This window comes from Sciurus vulgaris (assembly GCF_902686455.1).
Source record: "Sciurus vulgaris genome assembly, chromosome: 9".
NCBI lineage: Eukaryota > Metazoa > Chordata > Mammalia > Rodentia > Sciuridae > Sciurus > Sciurus vulgaris.
In genome coordinates, this window is record NC_136469.1 from 28,360,733 (window position 1) to 28,378,734 (window position 18,002).

Sequence of the window (18,002 nt, forward strand, 5' to 3'; positions counted from 1 at the left end):
AAACTTACTATTAAAAGGGACTTTAAGAGGGATGAGGATGTAGCTCAGTGGCAAAGCCTAGCATGCATGAGGCCCTGGATTTGACCCCTCAGTACCACCAAAAATATACAAAACTAATGAAATTTTTTTTAAAAAAGGAGACTTTAACAGAATTGATGTTACATGACCATAATCCCAGCTACTTAGAAGACTGAGGCAGAAAAACTGCCAGTTCAAGGTCAGTTAAGAAAACAAGCAAAAATAAATCCCCCAAAACAAAACTGGGGGTAGATGTGGCACAGTGGTTAGAACATGTGCTTGTTAGCATGTGAGGCCCTGGATTCAATCCCCTTGCCTTGAAAAAAATAAAATAAAATCAATTCTGATGTCCTATTTTCTATCAGAATCTGTTCTCCTTTGTATATGATGAGAGACTTTCTGGCATTTATCATCTTATCATTCTGGTATAATAACTGCTTATGTTTCAATATTCTCCTGCAATACAGTAAGCAGTGTGAGGACCAGGACTGGGCCTATTTTGATCACATTTGTAACTCAGGCCTTGACAGATACTCAATTTATGCTTCAAACAAAGGAGGTCATACGGTGTAAAGGTGACTTTGGGAAAGCAAATGTGAAAACATTAAAAATTTACTATCCACTTGAAATACTTATAATTTTTCTGGAATTAAAATATTTTGTCATCCACTACAACAACTATTAACCCAATTGTTTAGTTATTTTGGTTGAGTTTTTTGCTAACAAACTAGAGTTTCTGGGGGAGACTGGTATTACTATTCTAGGTATTAATATCAAACCAGATCAAATATTTTGTTATTAACATAACAGTGCCCAATAAATAATGAATGAACATAATCAAGTATTCAGTTGAAATACCAGGCACAAGATCCACTTTCTATTCATCATGATATTCCCACTTACTAGCATTGTGCCAAAATACAATAGGTAACAACACGTGTTTACTGAATTGTATTGCTATAAATACTAGAGTTTTAAAAACTGGAGACTTAATTTTTAGGAAGGTATTCATCTTTATATTATGCAATGTTCCAAATTATTCCAAAATAAAAGTTTAACATTACGGATTCATTTACCAATAAGTAAGTCTTAAAATGCTGAAGCTTAATTAAAAGTATACCAAGTTATGTCTGGTAATGTGTCTCACTGAAATCGGCACAAATTTTTAGAGTACAAGTATATGATCATGATTTATTTTTGTTGTGTTTTGCAGCACAGATAAGAGATCTGTGGGTTTTTAAATAACCTCTTTTTTATTTTTCCATGCTGGGGATTGAACCCAGGGCCTTGTGCATACTAAGTGCCACTGATCTACACACCCAGTCCCCAAATTTACTAACATTTATAGCAAGCAATCAATGAGATATGTGACAAAAGATTTTACTTCACAGGAGTATTCTTGTGTAAATAGATGCTATACTATTATAAGTATATAAGTATTATAAGAAAAATGTTTATGGCTAAATACAAATAATAAATTCCACTTAACTAATAACATTTAACATGGTTTTGCAATACTATAAAATATAATTCTATAAATTATAGGCATGAGGCAATTCTCACTTCCAAAGTATACCTGAAATAAAATGTGCCTAAAAAGTATTTAGCTAGTTTCTGTTGTGAAAGTCACTATTTTAGACATTTGTTGTAAAATTCATTATATTTGCCAATTTGGTAAAAAGAAAGCACAAAATTAATTCATATTTTACTTGAAATAAGAGGAGAGGGCTTGTAATAACTTGAAGTAAATTCCTATTTTAAGTACACACATTTAAAATGAATCTAAAATCTAGGAACCACTAATGCAAGTTGCACACAAAATTGATACGTTCGTTTCATTTACGTAGGCCTGGGTAGGGATGGGAGGGAGTAGGGGCACACGTTTAAAGTGACACATAAAAACAGCAATTGTCTTAATTTGTGTGCAGTGCACTCCACACAAAAGCCCTAAATATGTTCAAATTAGAGCAAGCTGCTTGATTGTCACTGCAGTCTCATGTCACATTAATGCATGACAAACATTAAACCATACACTTAAATGGCAATTTATATCATTTAAATGTTTACTGCCAGACTAGCTCATCACTCATTTAAATGTGACTTTCTGACAGCTAATTTCAGTTAATTTTCTCCAATTCACTTAATTAGAACTTTCAATCAGGGAAGGACTTACACATATCTTTGAGCTTACATCCTTTTTGGTTGTTCAAAATTCTGAGTTAATAAACTGCTGAAAAGCTCTATTCTAACACTTTAACACATAACATCTCTGAATCTACTAAGAAGTGTTACTATATGAAGCAAACTCACAGTATGTATTCTTAGAACCTCTACTTATTTATGTAAATAATACTCTCGCCAGTAGTTTAAATAAAAAACGTTTAGTTCTTATACACACACTATTGAAACGATAAAAAACCTGCATCCAAGCTAATTAAAAATTAATGATTTCAAAATTGTTTAATAAGATAAAACAGTCAGGAGTCTCCTGAGTGTCCGTGGTGCTGTGATTTGAGACTATAAAATTCTAGGAGGTTCAGCAAATGACAAAGTACAAATGAATTTTCTCAATATTAAAGCTCTAAAAAAGAGGGCAATTTTATTTTATGTTTCATCAAACAAAGCACTATGAGTTTTCCTAATGGTTGATTACTTCTTTATGCACATTCAAAATGGTGAAGTGGGTAGATTTAAATGCTTAAAGCTTTACATCTTGACACTGCATCAGAATTTTAAGCAAAAATGCTGAAAGGAACAATACTCTATACTCATATTATTCTGCAAACACACATGCAGAGAAAACAGCAGCACCATGGTGCAGCCCTGCCAGAAGCTGTCATAGGTCAACTGGTAATTCAACGAATGTTGGCAGAACCTGTTTCAGAGTTTGATAAACACATCACCTTCATGAATAAACTTAAAAAAACATTTATTTATTTGTTGTGATTTTGGGCTTGAACCCAGGGGCACTCTATCACTTAGCTATATCCCCAGACCTTTTATTCTGCAACAGACCCTTACTAAATTGCCCAAGTTGGCCTCAAACTTGTAATACTACTGCCTCAGCCTCCCAAGTAATTACAGGTGTGTGCCATCACACCCAGCTTAACTTCAAATAATTTTCTAAAAAGTAAACTAAAAATGTCATTAGTTAGCTTCACGCATTTCTTACAACATACCAAAGCTTTAAAAAGAGATGTCCAGGGGCTGGGGAGATAGCTCAGTCCGTATAGTGCTTGCCTTGCAAGCACAAGGCCCTAGGTTCGATCCCCAGCACCCAAAAAAAAAAAAAAAAAAAAAGATGTCCAAAGGGTAACTGTGACACAGAATTCTAAGAAATTTTGAAATGATTTCAATACAAATACAAAGCGCACTCAGGACTTTAACATCCTCTTGATATCAGTGAAAGACAATTGCCTAACAAGACAACAAATGCACCCGCTAAAGACTTGAGGAAAGAAGGAAGGACAAGCTGGAGGAAAATAAAGAGAAAGTAAATGCAAACGAAAAATAATTGAAAATGGAAAACCCTGGGACTACATTTTATAACTTTTGTTTTTGAAGTTCAGTGACAAAAATCATAAAACCTCTACTAAACTCTTTAAAGAACCTTCTTTATAAAAAAAAAAAGATTTTTAAAGTATTCATTATATAAAATTCTTATTTAGTCTACATATTTAGTCACACATACACTGCTAGTAGAATGTTACGCATCTGAGTTTTTCAAAGCCTTTAGGACAGACAACCCTCATTAAGACTGGCATTAAATACGGTCTGCAGCTAGGGGATAGTAACATTCTTCCCATGCTGCTCTCGAACCTAACCAATCAATTGTTAGTACTCCCCTAGCAGGGTGTATACATCATTTACATCCAATGTGTGTTCTGAGTAAAATCTGTAAAAAAGAAAATCCACTAAAATGTCCAACACAATGCAATAATACTCAACTCATCTGAGTTATTATAAAATAAATCAGTAACTAATGTCCAATTGCTAAGGATCAAATAAGACTATGAAAAGACTATGATATGAAGCCTCACAGAAATTGTCAATCCAATCCAGAGGGACTCATATTAGTCTTGACAAACTGTCTTGGGGCTGATATCTGTTTTTTTTAATGAGATCTATTAGGCAGAGACTAAAACACTTGAGATATGCTAAAAAGTACAGTATACAGATGTCAAATAAAACACTTATTAGCAACTTTCATTTGTTTTATCCTCATGTAGATACCAACAAATTAAAGCTTTAATATTATAAAGATAAGAGTAAATTATTCATAAATAACTGGCTTGTGTAACCCTGTGTCAGAAATAATTACAACATATGAATATGTGTCTAACAATAAATCTTACTGAAAGAACGCAATCTACATTTTCCTGAAACTAACCCATTAAGGAAATGAATTATTTATTGATAAAAATGTTATATAAAATTATTCTTTTTTGTAGAACGAGTCAAAATAAGTGATAACATAAAGAAACGGTTACTTTTCTGATATTTGAGAATAAAATTCTAAAATAAAAGGCATTAATCATGTATTTGCTTTGTGTATACTTTAAAGATACTCTAGCAATTTCCCTTAAAAATAAAATTTTCACTAATGTAAAAATTATGCAAAATCAAAGAAAATAGATTTCAATTAACAAAAGAAATCAGATAACTTTACCAAGCTATAATTGTGTAATAATCCTGTTTCTCATGCTGTTATTGTCAATTAATGCTAATATTTATTTACCACCCCCCAGAAAAAGAAAAAAAACAACTAAGGGCTGAGGGTGTAGCTTGGTGGTAGAGTGCTAGCCTAGCATGCATGAGGCCCTGGGCTCAATCTCCAACAATAAAAACAAACAAAACTAAAAAATAACTAGTGATATCTATGGGATAAATGATTTTTATAAACAGACAAATTAAATGATCAAATACCATTTACATACTCATAAGTTCAGAAATAATCACATAACCGGAAGGAAACAGGACTGCAGCCCAGGGTCACAGAGGCACACCTATGACACTACTTCTACCCCCAGGCTTCTAGAAGGCCTGATTGAGTTCCAAGATACAAAATGCCATGCCTATACATTTCAAATACACACATAAAAATCACTGACTAACCCTCCTGATTAACCATATTTAAAAAAAAAAAAAGTCATGGACCTTTATTTTTATTCATTTATTTATATGTGGTGCTGAGACTCAACAGTGCCTCACACGTGCTAGGCAAGCACTTAACCATAATTTTAATGAGAGAAAGAATAAATTTTTCATTTGGTAAATATTTAATTGTACTTATAATTAATTAAGAAATCTTAACTGATTTGAGTATGTTTGGACTGTCATAAAGGCAATACAAAATTTTAAACTTGGAATTTTAAGTATTTTTCACTTGAAATAAAATCAATTCTCTCTCTCACACACACACACACACACACACACACACACACACACACACACGCAGATTTAAAATGAACTGGCCTGTTATGTTTGCATGTGCTGGATTTCAAACACTAGTGGTAATGTTTCCTTAACATTGATATATGACCTTTGTAATTTACATTGAAGAAAGCTGTTTTTTTCAGCCTAATTAGAACTGTTTCAAATTTTCCTGCTAAATATATGATATAAAGTCCTTTCAACTTTTTTATTCTAAAGTTTCTTTCCATGTCAACTTTGTTCCAATCAAAATATGCTTTGAATTAAATGATTTTGATTGAATATGTGGATCGCATTTCACTTCTAAGATTTAAAGGCCAAAAAGGAAAAGTTTAGCCTGTTCAAACAAAGCAAGAGCAGCCACTTTGCGGAAAGCTATTCACATTTAAGAAGACTGACAAATTGTTTGTGTGCACCATTAGGTCTAGTTTCTGCAATAGTTGCCAGATTTCCTGTCCCACTAATAAGATACGTTAACTCCTGAAGTGCTGGTTCTGAATTTGTGGTGAATCTGAGTAACTTTAGGAAAAGTTTCAAGCCAGAAAGGTCATAGAAAAATCATATTTGGACAGATACACATTCAGAATACAAATTTGCTTTCCAAATGGGATTTTGCTGGAAGTGATAAATCCTTATCAATCTTTCTTTTTTTCTAAAAATGTATTCATTTAACCTGTTTAAGAATTACTTTTATAGATGAAATACAAAAGTGGAAATAGTGAAATATTTAATGATATTTAATTTAACGTGCGCTTAACTTTCCCCTACAGTGATTACAAATACATCACAATGTTTCAGAGTGCATATATTTGTCTACTATAAATTTATAACAAAAATCATGAAACAAGTTTTATATAATTTACCTAGAAAAATTTAATATTAGGTGCTTGAAAATATATGTGAAGCAGTGACTTTAAGATCAGCAAGTCATGAAGAAAGGTCAAAAAGGAGGAAAAAAAGGATCCAAGATTTAGAGAAAAAATTGTGGGAAGCTAACCATAAAAATAATATATCTAGGACAGTTTTAAAAAATGAAATTTAGTCAACAACACACTGAAGTTCAACCCAAGAAGCAGATAGAGAAATCACTAAAAGGAGTTCTCTCCTTCTAAACTGCCCTTGAACTGTTGGGCAGATGAGAGATTTTAGAGCAGGCAGCACACAGTTCATTTCTACATTTGTATCATTACTAGAGAAAAGTGTGCGTTAGTATCACATCTTGATATAACCATCAAGCACTCGTGCATCTTTTGGCAGGGAATCATTCTGTCTACGATTGTTATTGTGTAGTTTTAAATGAACTAGTCAACCAGCTGTTATATATTTTACACACTGAAGGCCATGTTTCCTTTGAAATTCATAGTTTTAATCTCAACTGAAGTCTGTATTGCTGTGCGCCAAGATCAAAAGTTTTAGGCAAACTTGTACAATTACCCTCCTTTTCAGAGAGATGATTTTTTTAAATGTTTAAAATACTCCTGTATGCTGACATTTTATCCAACTATTTTCTTTAGAACTATAGAACATTAAAACATTTAATTAACATTTCAACCTTAGGTCATTCTTAATCTAAAATCTAGGAATTCATAATATACAGATATGTTAAACTAGTTGTAGTACAACACACATAGGGATAGAGAGGTATTTAAAATTCTAGTTTGTTAATAACGGATGGGAACAACTGTACCAGTCTATTTCTTTTATTGTCTACATTTTGTGAGCCTTTGTTCAGAAAACAATTCATAGAACTTGCAACAATGTGTATATATGGCAATATACATTTAACAAAAATGAAGTCAGGCAAGGCAAAAAGAAGGGTAAGAAGAAGGTGTTGCATAAAGAAATTTTATAGATTTGTTAGAGGTGAGCCATGTATTTGGTGCTAAGCTATGTAGCAGGCAACATAAACACAAACAATTATAAGTCAGAAATGACCATAATGTAAAAACAAACCAGATGGTCTGGAAAACACATTATTTCTATTCCTGAGATAAGAAATTCCTCCCTCAGCAATATGATGGAATCCAGGTATGTGACTAGCAGAGGGACTTACTTAATCCTGGGATAGATTTAAAGTATAGACAAATGAAGAGACTATAGACTCTTCAGGCAATCCTGAATAAACATTATTTCTCTTAGGGAGGCTTTGAATGGTAGGTTCTAGATTATACTTCATGACAAGTGCCTGGAATACAGCCATTTTATTTTGTCAGTTAAAAGAAGGACCACATGCTTCAGCAATAGGTAAACCAAGACACAAGACTAATAAGCTTTTTAAAATGTGAGGAGCATCAGATGAAAGAGACCTGTATGGAAAGCAGGCCCTCCTTCACTGGAAAGGATAGTGGCCCATATCAATATAGGTCCAAGATTCCCCTCAGAAAGTAACTTAGGATAAAGTTTTCCACATAGATAAATAATGGTTTGCAAATGCCAAACACAATGTCCTAATACTTATAGACATAATATGTTTTAAACAGATAGACATAAATGCTCAACTCCAAAAAAATTAGAAAAGATCCCTAGGAAATTAATTTTGAAGATTGTACATAGCTGTTATATACTCCAAGATAAACTGATTATAAAAATACATTAAACTAAAAATTTCAGGTATCTACTCACATATAGAAAAATAGATTTCCTTTTTAACAACCTCAGAAATGTATTAATTTGGTACATAAACTCCTGGAGGTTTACTTTAGAGTAAGTTACAAAAGGAAGGAAAACAAAATAAAAAAATTTAATCTTTCCCCATTTGCTTATCCACATAGATCTGATAAATACTCGCAGCCTCCTGCCTTTGAAGATGGCCAGACCAGAGTCCCTACTTATTGCCAGATGTAGTTTAATCCCACGGGGACTCCAGACAAAAACAAGGAGCTGTCTGCATGGCACCAATGATTCCCTGGACTGACTGCCATAAACCTACACTGACAAATCAAATTCCAAGGCAATACAGAACAATTATTATATCATCATTTCCAAGAAGACCCAATAAAGAAAAATCTGAATTATAAACAATGCAAAAGTTGTTGAATATTTTTAAAGCATTGATAAGTTTAGCCAGAGAATCAAATTATATCTATTTTGTGTATGCAGTTATATAAAGTACATAATGTAAAATTAAAAGTCTTTTTCACTTTGCAACTATTGATTAACATTGGCAGCTCTCTTGCCCATTCATTCAACGAACACTGACGGATGCTGACTATGCGTTCTGTGTTTTGAAAATTCTCTTTGGAGGGAGGGTAGAGAAGGCAAGGTCAGCTCTAAGATGACTACAATAGTCTATGGGAGAGGTACTGAAAGCCTTAGGAAAGTAGCAGTGGTAAAGGAGAAGGATGATTCCAGAATTTTTAAGATATGTTATTACTGATAATACCAAAGTGAGGGGTGAAGAAAGGGAATCTGAGATGACAGCCTGGTTTCAACTTCAAACTTTATCATACTAGACCAGAAACAGTTCAGAAGGTAGAAGATAGGTTGCATTTGGAATTTAGTGTTAATGTTCTAGACTTTTAAAAATAGACTTAAAATCAATCCTGACCCTTTGTTTAGGATTTAAGGCTGAAAACTATAACAGAAATGTGTATACTATTTCAATATTAAAATACAAGTAAATATGTTCATGCTCAGTAGTGGGATGTCTTATCACCCCTCCCCCACCATTTTTAGTTAACAAAATGACCATCAAGACTTCATGCCAGTGCTGTCCAATAGAAATATATGTAAGCCACACATGTAATATGAAATTTTCTGTTAGGTACATTTTTAAAAGAAACAGGTAAATCAATTATAACAAGAATATAAAATATTTTAACATATAAGCAACAGAAAATTATTTTATATTGTGTTATAATCTGGTACTCCTTTTAATATTATTCATTTTATTACTTTATATTGGTATACAACATAACTTGGGCTAGCCACATTTCAAGTGATCAACAGTCACATGTAACTAGCTATTATAAATTAAACACTGAAGCTTTATTCAGTTTTGAATACTGAATCTGTACCAGAATTTGATACAAAATAGAACACAGTAGCTAATATTTCATACTTTTAAAATATACCTTCCACTGAAAATAAAAATAAACCTTACAAAAGCACATGATTTTCAATATAGTTTTGAAGAAGTCATTACAATTCTCAGCATCATGAAGAATAGCTAGACCTTGAGACAAGACATCAGTGTCTTTAAGACTGAAACAGATATAATGTTTTATAATATATGCTCTTTAGCTACTTAACAGGTCTCAGAAGAAATGTGGCAGCATTTGAAAAATGGCACTACCATCACCCTCTTTAACAATAAAGATAAAAAGGCTAAGGCTACCAACTGTGGGGTCTTGCTTCTGTAAACCTGCTATCCTTAAAAGTCCCTGATTAGGATTCTTACATAATGGCTACTCAGCTCTATTCAGTATGCACATTAAGAACTACTGCAGGACTGGGGCTGTAGCTCAGTGGTAGAGCGCTTGCCTGGCACATGTGAGGCACTGGATTCAGTACTCAGCACCACATAAAAATAAATAAATAAATAAATAAATAAATAAATAAATAACCCAAAGGTATTGTGTCCATCTACAACCCTTTCCCCCCAAAAAAGAACTGCATAACCACAGACTATGACTGATCATAGTGGGTCATAATCTTTTCTGAAAGGCAGATAAATGAAATCTGCTGACAATGTGGACATCTTCATAATCTTCATAAAATGCATCTTATTTTAGTAGCAGATGAACTAGTCTGTCCACTTCTAGAGATTTCTTAACATCTGTAATAATACTCTTAAGATTCTCTAAATCACAATGAATTATAGATCTGGTTCTTTCTGAATTATCAATGGAAGAATGGCGAGTTATATTTATGCAGTCATGAAAACATAGGCAATTTGAGATCAACAATATAAATTTCTTGAAAGAATTAAGTGGAATTAAGTAAATTATTTTTCCTTACCACCCTTAACTTCTTTTTTCGTTTGTTTCTGAAGGTCTGATCTTATTTGTTACTCTTAAAAATTTTTATTTTTGACTGAATTCACACTTAGAAGTAGAAGCTCTCAGAGAGGACAACCTGCGTCTCTTGGCAATCTGTTCCTGGCATTTTTCTTTGGCTTCTTTCATTTTCTTGGTCAAAAGTTTGTTATTCTGCAGCCTTCCTAGTATGTTATTACACTAGGAAGTATTCTATTATTCCTTGTTATTATGCAGCCTTCCTAGTACTTCCTAGTATTCTTCTTAGTATGCTGTTTCTTCAGAGCAGTAGGACACATGGAGTAACAAGATCAATCTTCGGAGATTTGGTTCTGAGTTTTTTGCCTTCCTTGTTTAAGGGTTTTCTGACAATATATTTGTGGACATCATCTTCGTTAGAGAAACTGAAAAGTTTGCAGATTCTTAGAGAAAACTGAAAAGTTTGCAGATTGGGTCCCAGTAGACAACAATAGTATCCATAAGTCTAAGAATATCCTTCTCTCCCTTTTTTACAATAACCGAATTGAGAATGCTCAGATTGGCATACACAATGCAACCTCGAACAGATTTGCGCTCTCTCTCTTTCCATTTTGCCTTAGTCTATAACAGGAGTGCCCCTTATTCAGTAGCAGGTGAACTCAGCCATGGGTCCAGACATCTTGCTCATGAGGAAACCTTATTTGTCGTTCCTACTAATGATTCTGATCATATAACTCTACCATTCTTCACCCAGAGCGTCAGCTGACATTTCTGTGGCTATACACTTCTTGTAACAAGAACGAAGTTTGCATTTATTGTCCACTTCAATAAGTTTCTGGCAGTCAATGGCTGCAAAGGAGATATTCAGCTTCATCTTGGTGCAGCTGATTGCCCACAAGGTGCCACAAAAAAGAGCACCTCCCTTTTCTTCTTAACTGAATTTTCATTTTTGTTTATAGGCACGCCACTGAAAAAGCAGATGCCTTTCTTTCCTCCCTTCACTGCAGGTACCATGGTGTCTTTGTCTCACTCTTCTCCTAGCCTGGTACCCTGTCTCCAAGGACTCTCTTTCCAAATGTTGGATTTTCCTTTTCACTTCTTAGGTGTTGGGTCTTTGCTCATTCTCCTAATGATTCTGTCCCAGGTCCTCTGTTTCTGATATAACCCAGGTGAGATGAGCCAGACTTAACTATCTCAACCAACAGTTGTCAACCTCTCAAAAAATGTCAAGTACCCCGTAGACTACTGTTAGTGTGCTTCAGGTAGCTCAAACTAAAAGTGATTGGATAATTTCTCCCACTTTTTTGGTCATGAATTCAGTCTTTTATCCAAAAAGACAACTAGGAAATGTGTTGATTGTCTTCACTTTTTTTTCTCTCACTCACCAAAATGTTACCCAATCAGATATAAGCCTGCTAACTATTTTACAAATTCTTTCCTTCTTTTTGTTCCACTGTGAATATCTGGTTCCATACTTCATTATTTCTTGGTCCAATGATCCAAACAGTAACCATACTGTTATCTTTCTTTAAAATTTCACCTTTGATCCCTCCTCCACACTAAGGGTCACTGAAGTTGAAGTCACTGTTCTTCTTAAAACTTCAATGGGCCCAGGCATAGTGGCACATGCCTGTAATCTCAGTGACTCAAGGCTAAGGCAGGAGGATCTCAAGTTCAAGGTCAATGCCAGTTACTTAGTAAGGCCCTAAGCAACTTAGTGAGACCCTGTTGCAATATAAAAAATTAAAAGGACTGGGAATGTGGCTCAGTGGTTAAGCACCCCTGGGTTCAATCCCTGGTACCAAAAAACAAACAAACAAAAACAACAACAAAAAGCTTTTCGATGGTTCTCCTTCCCCTAAAAAAGTTTTAACATGCATCAAAATCACCTGGAGAGCTTGTCAGAACACAGAAGAGCTTGTCAGAACACAGATTCATTGACTCCCACTCACAGAATTTCATTAGATTAGAAGCCCAAGAATTTGCCTTTATGATAAGATCTCAGGTGATACTGATACCACTGGTTCAGGAACCACTTTTTGGGAACAACTTCTCCAAGATATCCTCTTTCGTGGTAAATAACACAAGTATTATATTTATTATTTGTTACATTGTATGTTATCAGAAATTGTTCATTTGTTTAGTTTGTTGTTAATTTCCCTTACTAAATGATAAAAATCCAGAACTGCAGGTACTATATACTGTTTCTCACTATTATATGAGATGAATGTAGTAGGTGTTTACAAAATATTTTTTGAATGAATAAATGAATATATCACTTAATCTGTTTCTCTAATTAGTAACTATCTGGTCTGTCTTCTTCTCATAATGACAGCCCCAAAGGGCAGGTTTCGTATTCTTCCAATTCTGTGATCACACATCTAATTATCCAGTAGAGCCTTAATAAATGTCTACAGAATGAATGTGATTTAAGAAATTCTTCTGATTAAACACAATTCAAGGTCTATGCTGAAGGACTTGTACTTTCAACATTGTATAAGAAGCATGAACTTGACCATAGAAACTATCCAGTTGATACAGTGTAAGATAAACATGAAGAATTTCTGTGATTTCCAGCCACTGCAAATGAGTTGTCTACAATTTGTTAACCATATAATCAAATTTGAGGTAGGACAATTACACGGAAAAAAGAAAAAGTAAAGTGGATATTAAAGTATCATATTTCAAGCTTTTATTTTCTCTTCAATAACATCCACAAGATGGATGCAAATAACATCAATAATATACTCAACAAAGTAGAAAGATGTACATGCATTATGCAAGAAAAATGCACGTGGAGATCAGCTTGGGGAAATGCACTGACCAACTAAATAAGAACAGCAATACAATAACAGCAAAATTAATATTTGGTGAATGCTTATGACATGCCCAGTTTTGTGCTAAATGTTTTACTAGGGTTGTTTTATTTGATCATCACAATAATCCTTGGAGATAAGCACTATATTTTAAAAAGCTATTTTACAAATGAATCTTAGAATGCTTAAGTAAATTGCCTGATGTCACACAGCTAGTAAATGTCAGAGTTGCAACCCAAACCCAGAGCTGTCTGACTCTTAGAGCCATGCTATTAACCACTACACATTCTTTTGAATAATTCAGATACACAATGGTATATGACCAAAAAAAAGTAGAGCTCTGAGAAAATTCTAAAAATATGAAACCATTTCATACACGAATTATTCACAATTGGTTTATATATATAACTTAGAAACACTAGTAAAAAGCATTGCAGAGTGTGTACCCCATCAATGCGCCATATCAATGGGAGGTTTTATTTACAGATTTGACTGCTCTTTCACTGGTTTTTGCACTGACGAGTTATCTTTTCAAAACTAATATTTTCACCTCGTGTTACATTTTACCTTTCTGTCTTCTTTCCTAGGATGTAAATTTATAGAAGACATGGGTTATAGCTGCATCTTTGGAGGACATGGTATACATGTAATATTTATTGAACTGAATAAGAAATTTATACTCTAGGTCATTTTTCATTAATTTACATTCACTTATATTAATGGATATTTATATATTAATTTTACATATTAATACATATTCACTGTATTAATTTATATTAATGCATATTCATTGGGAGATTCTAAAAAAATCAAGAAATTTTTTTAAAATTAGCCTTCAGATTAAGATAGAGAATGTCAACATTTTTGTTGGTTGGGAGATTCAAAGACTCTTGATAAAGAAGACTGCAATCCACTAAGCAAAAAAACTACTTTGAGAATTTACAAAAAAGTTACTTCTGCTAATTTCTAAATATCAATGAACACCAGCAACTTATAAAATGTAAGATTTTATGTATTTTAATTTCTATGTTTTGTTTTGACACAGGGACTATTTGTTCATAAATAAAATTCTAAATCAAACTGCTGTATAGAAAGAACAGAGAAAATGTCCCTTACTTTCTACTTACAAAAGCATTTTTAACTACCTACTGGTTATATGCTTTTTGTTAATTTGGTGGGGGGCACTAAGGATTGAACCTGGGGGCTCTTTGCCACTGAGCTACATTTCCAGTCCTTTTGCTAAGTTGCTGGGCTGGCCTCGAACTTGCAAGGCTCCTTCCTTAGCTTCCCAAGTAGCTGGGATTACAAGAGTGTGCCATGGTGTCCAGCAGCTTTATTAATCTTTGGAAAATGTTTTAAATACTCTCATGTAACAACAATGCTCAAACTATCAACTCAGGACACCGATTACATGTTTTTCTTTTAGTTTTTAAAAGATACAACATAAACGTTATTTGCTTTTGTGATTCTAATATTTTTAAATGTGCCTTTTGATAAATGCTTTTTAATTAAAATCCTTATAATAAGAAACAAGGATGCCAAAGGAATAAATCTCTTGAGATTTTCTTTAAAGCTTTTCAGACAATCCCTATGATAGCTGGTAAAACACACTGGAATACTGTAAAATCAGAGTTGGAATCACTATCTTTGTTAGGTTTGGAGAACTGGATCAAGGACATGCATGTGTTCATTCTGAGACCATTTTCCTTCTTTGTTGTTCAAAAATACAACTTCTCTGTAGGATGGGCACCAAGGCAGTTAAAAACCAACTCAGAATGTAGCTAAGAGGTCAGAATCAAATATGTTAGCAGCAACTTAGGCATTTAAATTTCTCTTAAATATGTAGGTGAAAAGACAAGCAGCATGGCAAGAGTTAATTGAAACATTCCTGTTTTGGAAGGTCTGTGCTGAGGAGTGGGGGCTGGGAGAGGGCTGGGGGGTGGCGAGGCAGGGAGATGCAGAGTTAATCAGGGAGCAAATCCAAAGCCAGGCATGGATAGGCCTCACTAATGAGCCTCAAGTACCCTGCAGTGGTTTTCAAACTTAACTGGCTTCAAACGATGCCACCCCATGACAGAATGCAGCTAGCCATAAGAGGAGAGTGATTAGAATAAATGACTGGAGTAATTAACTCTGATGTGAAACCACCTGATTGGAAAAGAGAAGCCAAGAGCTATTTAGCTGATGGTCCTCCAGTAGAAAAGGAAGCTTTCCCTTTCTCTTGTGTGGGTGTTCAGTCAGAACTCCACTCTTTCAAGTAGGTATTTGGTAGCACTAATGAAAAGCAGCTTTCATTCAAGGGCCTCTCAAGGGCCTTCCCATTCATTTTGAAAGGGGAGGAAAATAAAAGCTTCAAAGTAGAACTAATTTACTTTACTCCCCTACCCCTTAGTGAATTTTACATTAGTGAAGTCTGCATTAGTATTTTCGCTAACAATCTACCTCCAAATAATGTCATCAAATACTAAAAATTTTTACTTATGGAATAACCAGTATTGAAGGAAATTAAAATTAAAAAAATTTTTCTTTCTTTAAAAAATGTTTTACGTAGAAAACTTGAAACCTAAAGCAATTAATTGTTGATCAGTTTACAAGGCTTGCTTTATAAGTGCTCCTGGAATCGTTTTCCTAGAGCAAAGACTCTGGATTAAGAGAGAAGGGTAGAAAGGTGCATTTGTTGTTGAAGATAAAACAAAGAGTAAGGTTAAGGTAAGGAGAGAAAGAATACATATTTTTTGCAAAAAGACAGCTTTCATATGGTGCAAACTGAGCCAAAGAATCCACACACTCTCTTGCCTGCTTTATTTTATGAAGAGAGGAATTACAAAGACTTGGGGGCATTACTACCTGCTGTTTTACAAGTAATCATCAATTCATTGGGCCAATGTTGTTCTGTACCTGCTGAGTTAATGTTCCTCGACACTCCCCTCCCCCAAAACAGGTTCAGAAGCTGCCCAGTGACTACTAGGGTGCAGTAGCACATGTAACTTAGCAAATGTTTATGCCTAAACTTGGATTTATTTGACAGCTTTACACCTTTGGGCATGATATAATTAAATGTTTTGACAGCTAAACAAAAACTGTATAAATTTAAAAGCTATTAGGAGCTCAGCATCTAGAATCAAAATGAAGTAATTTGCTTATACCCTAAGCCACTTTTATCAATGCATTCCAATAAAATGCACACAGAAGGATATTTGTCTGTCCCAATGGTTTAGTTAATTCTATCATGTTCTTCTATAAGGAATATTCTTATAAATGTTGATAACAAATTAATATCAACAAGGACAACATAAACATATTTAAGATGGTCAATATAATCCTTAGATTACTTTTAGAAATAGCAATATTGAGAGGGCTCAGACTCAGAAAGACTATTTCATTTGGAAAGGCCACTGTGTGCTATTTAAGAGTTTAAAGCAGCACAGGGAGAGCAAGTGAGTGGTCCTTCAAACTCAGCCATGGAAGCAATCCTCACTCTCCCACAGTCCCACGTTCAGATCACAGTACTCTGTGCTGCTGTTGTTTTCTGAGATCCCAATTCCTATTTCTTGTGATAAGGAGGATCCTAATTCCCCTAAATTCACAGCCCACCAGAGAAACCCACTGTTTAAAATCCAAGCTCCAAACAATGTTTCATCTGCAGTACCATTAAACACAAATTTAAAAACTTGAATACCTCTCTAAAATTGAAGAAAAAAATAATTCACGCTGTAAAACAAAATTGTCTATTAAACCATCATTTTTTAAAATCAAAGTATGAGTTTTATCTACAGGATGGCATCCATCGCTCTGGATGGTGAGTACAGAGTTTTGGCTTACAGACTAGCAAAAGAGTTACATGTAATCAGAACCTACGTCAGAACCATTACTGAAGCAGCATTTGAACTCTACCAATACATAAAATCATTTAAAACTCACTTTCCATTATATAGCAATCAGGAGAGACACTCTTCACTAAAGGTAACACTGATAAGTTGTTTATTTAAAAAAACAAATCACTACAATGTTTGAAAACCAGTCCACTTTTCATGTGCTGTTTATATTTAACTTAATCATCCTTCCTGGAAAGACATCTCTAGAGGAAGAAAATACTGAGCACAAAATCCTGTTTAACTTACACATGCTCTTGTCAAGTAATTTAGAAAAATATATTCTAAAAGAGCGTCTAATGTACACATCTGAAAGCCTTACTGCATTATCTAATTGTTCCCTTTCTCTCACTCATGCTAACAGGAGGGATGTCTTTTTGTGAACCAGATTTGGTTTTCCTGGCACACAGCCTGAAACAGATTAAACTTTATCCAGTGTTCAAATATCTGATGGTATGTGGACTGTGGGAAGAAGGGCCTGGGGACTCAGAAGATGACAGCTGCAGAAACTTTTTTTTTTTTAAACATAAATGAATCTTCAATCAGATCATTAATACTAGTTTTGGCACTTCAGAATTCCTAGTAGATGGGTAGATGTTTGAAAACTTAGAGAATTTCAGATCCAACAATAGTTATTACTAGGTGAAAAATAAGAAATTGGTTATCACCAAAATGCTACATATTAAAGTGGCCCTCTTAAGACACGTTATCTCAATGTCCTTTTATTATTTCATTATTTCTCCTCTCCATGGACAGCATGTTTTGAAAAATCTTATCAAATATATCCAACAAAAATGTAGAACTGGCTACAAAGACCTTCTGATTATAAAGATAATGAGTGGTGCAGATGTGGGGTGATTTAGCGGAAGGCACAGGGAGGGGAATTTGGCCCGTGTTGCCTTTTGCAG

General features: G+C 34.1%; 1 protein-coding gene and 1 pseudogene across 5 annotated transcripts in view; both read right to left on the minus strand.

Moving 5' to 3' along the window:
• The window catches only part of LRBA (LPS responsive beige-like anchor protein), a 723,813-nt gene that overhangs the window by 75,977 nt on the left and 629,834 nt on the right, over positions 1 to 18,002 (minus strand). The window lies entirely within an intron of this gene.
• Positions 10,695 to 14,454, minus strand: LOC306669091 (small ribosomal subunit protein eS6-like; annotated as a pseudogene). The gene has a single exon. The product of its transcript is annotated as a small ribosomal subunit protein eS6-like (transcript).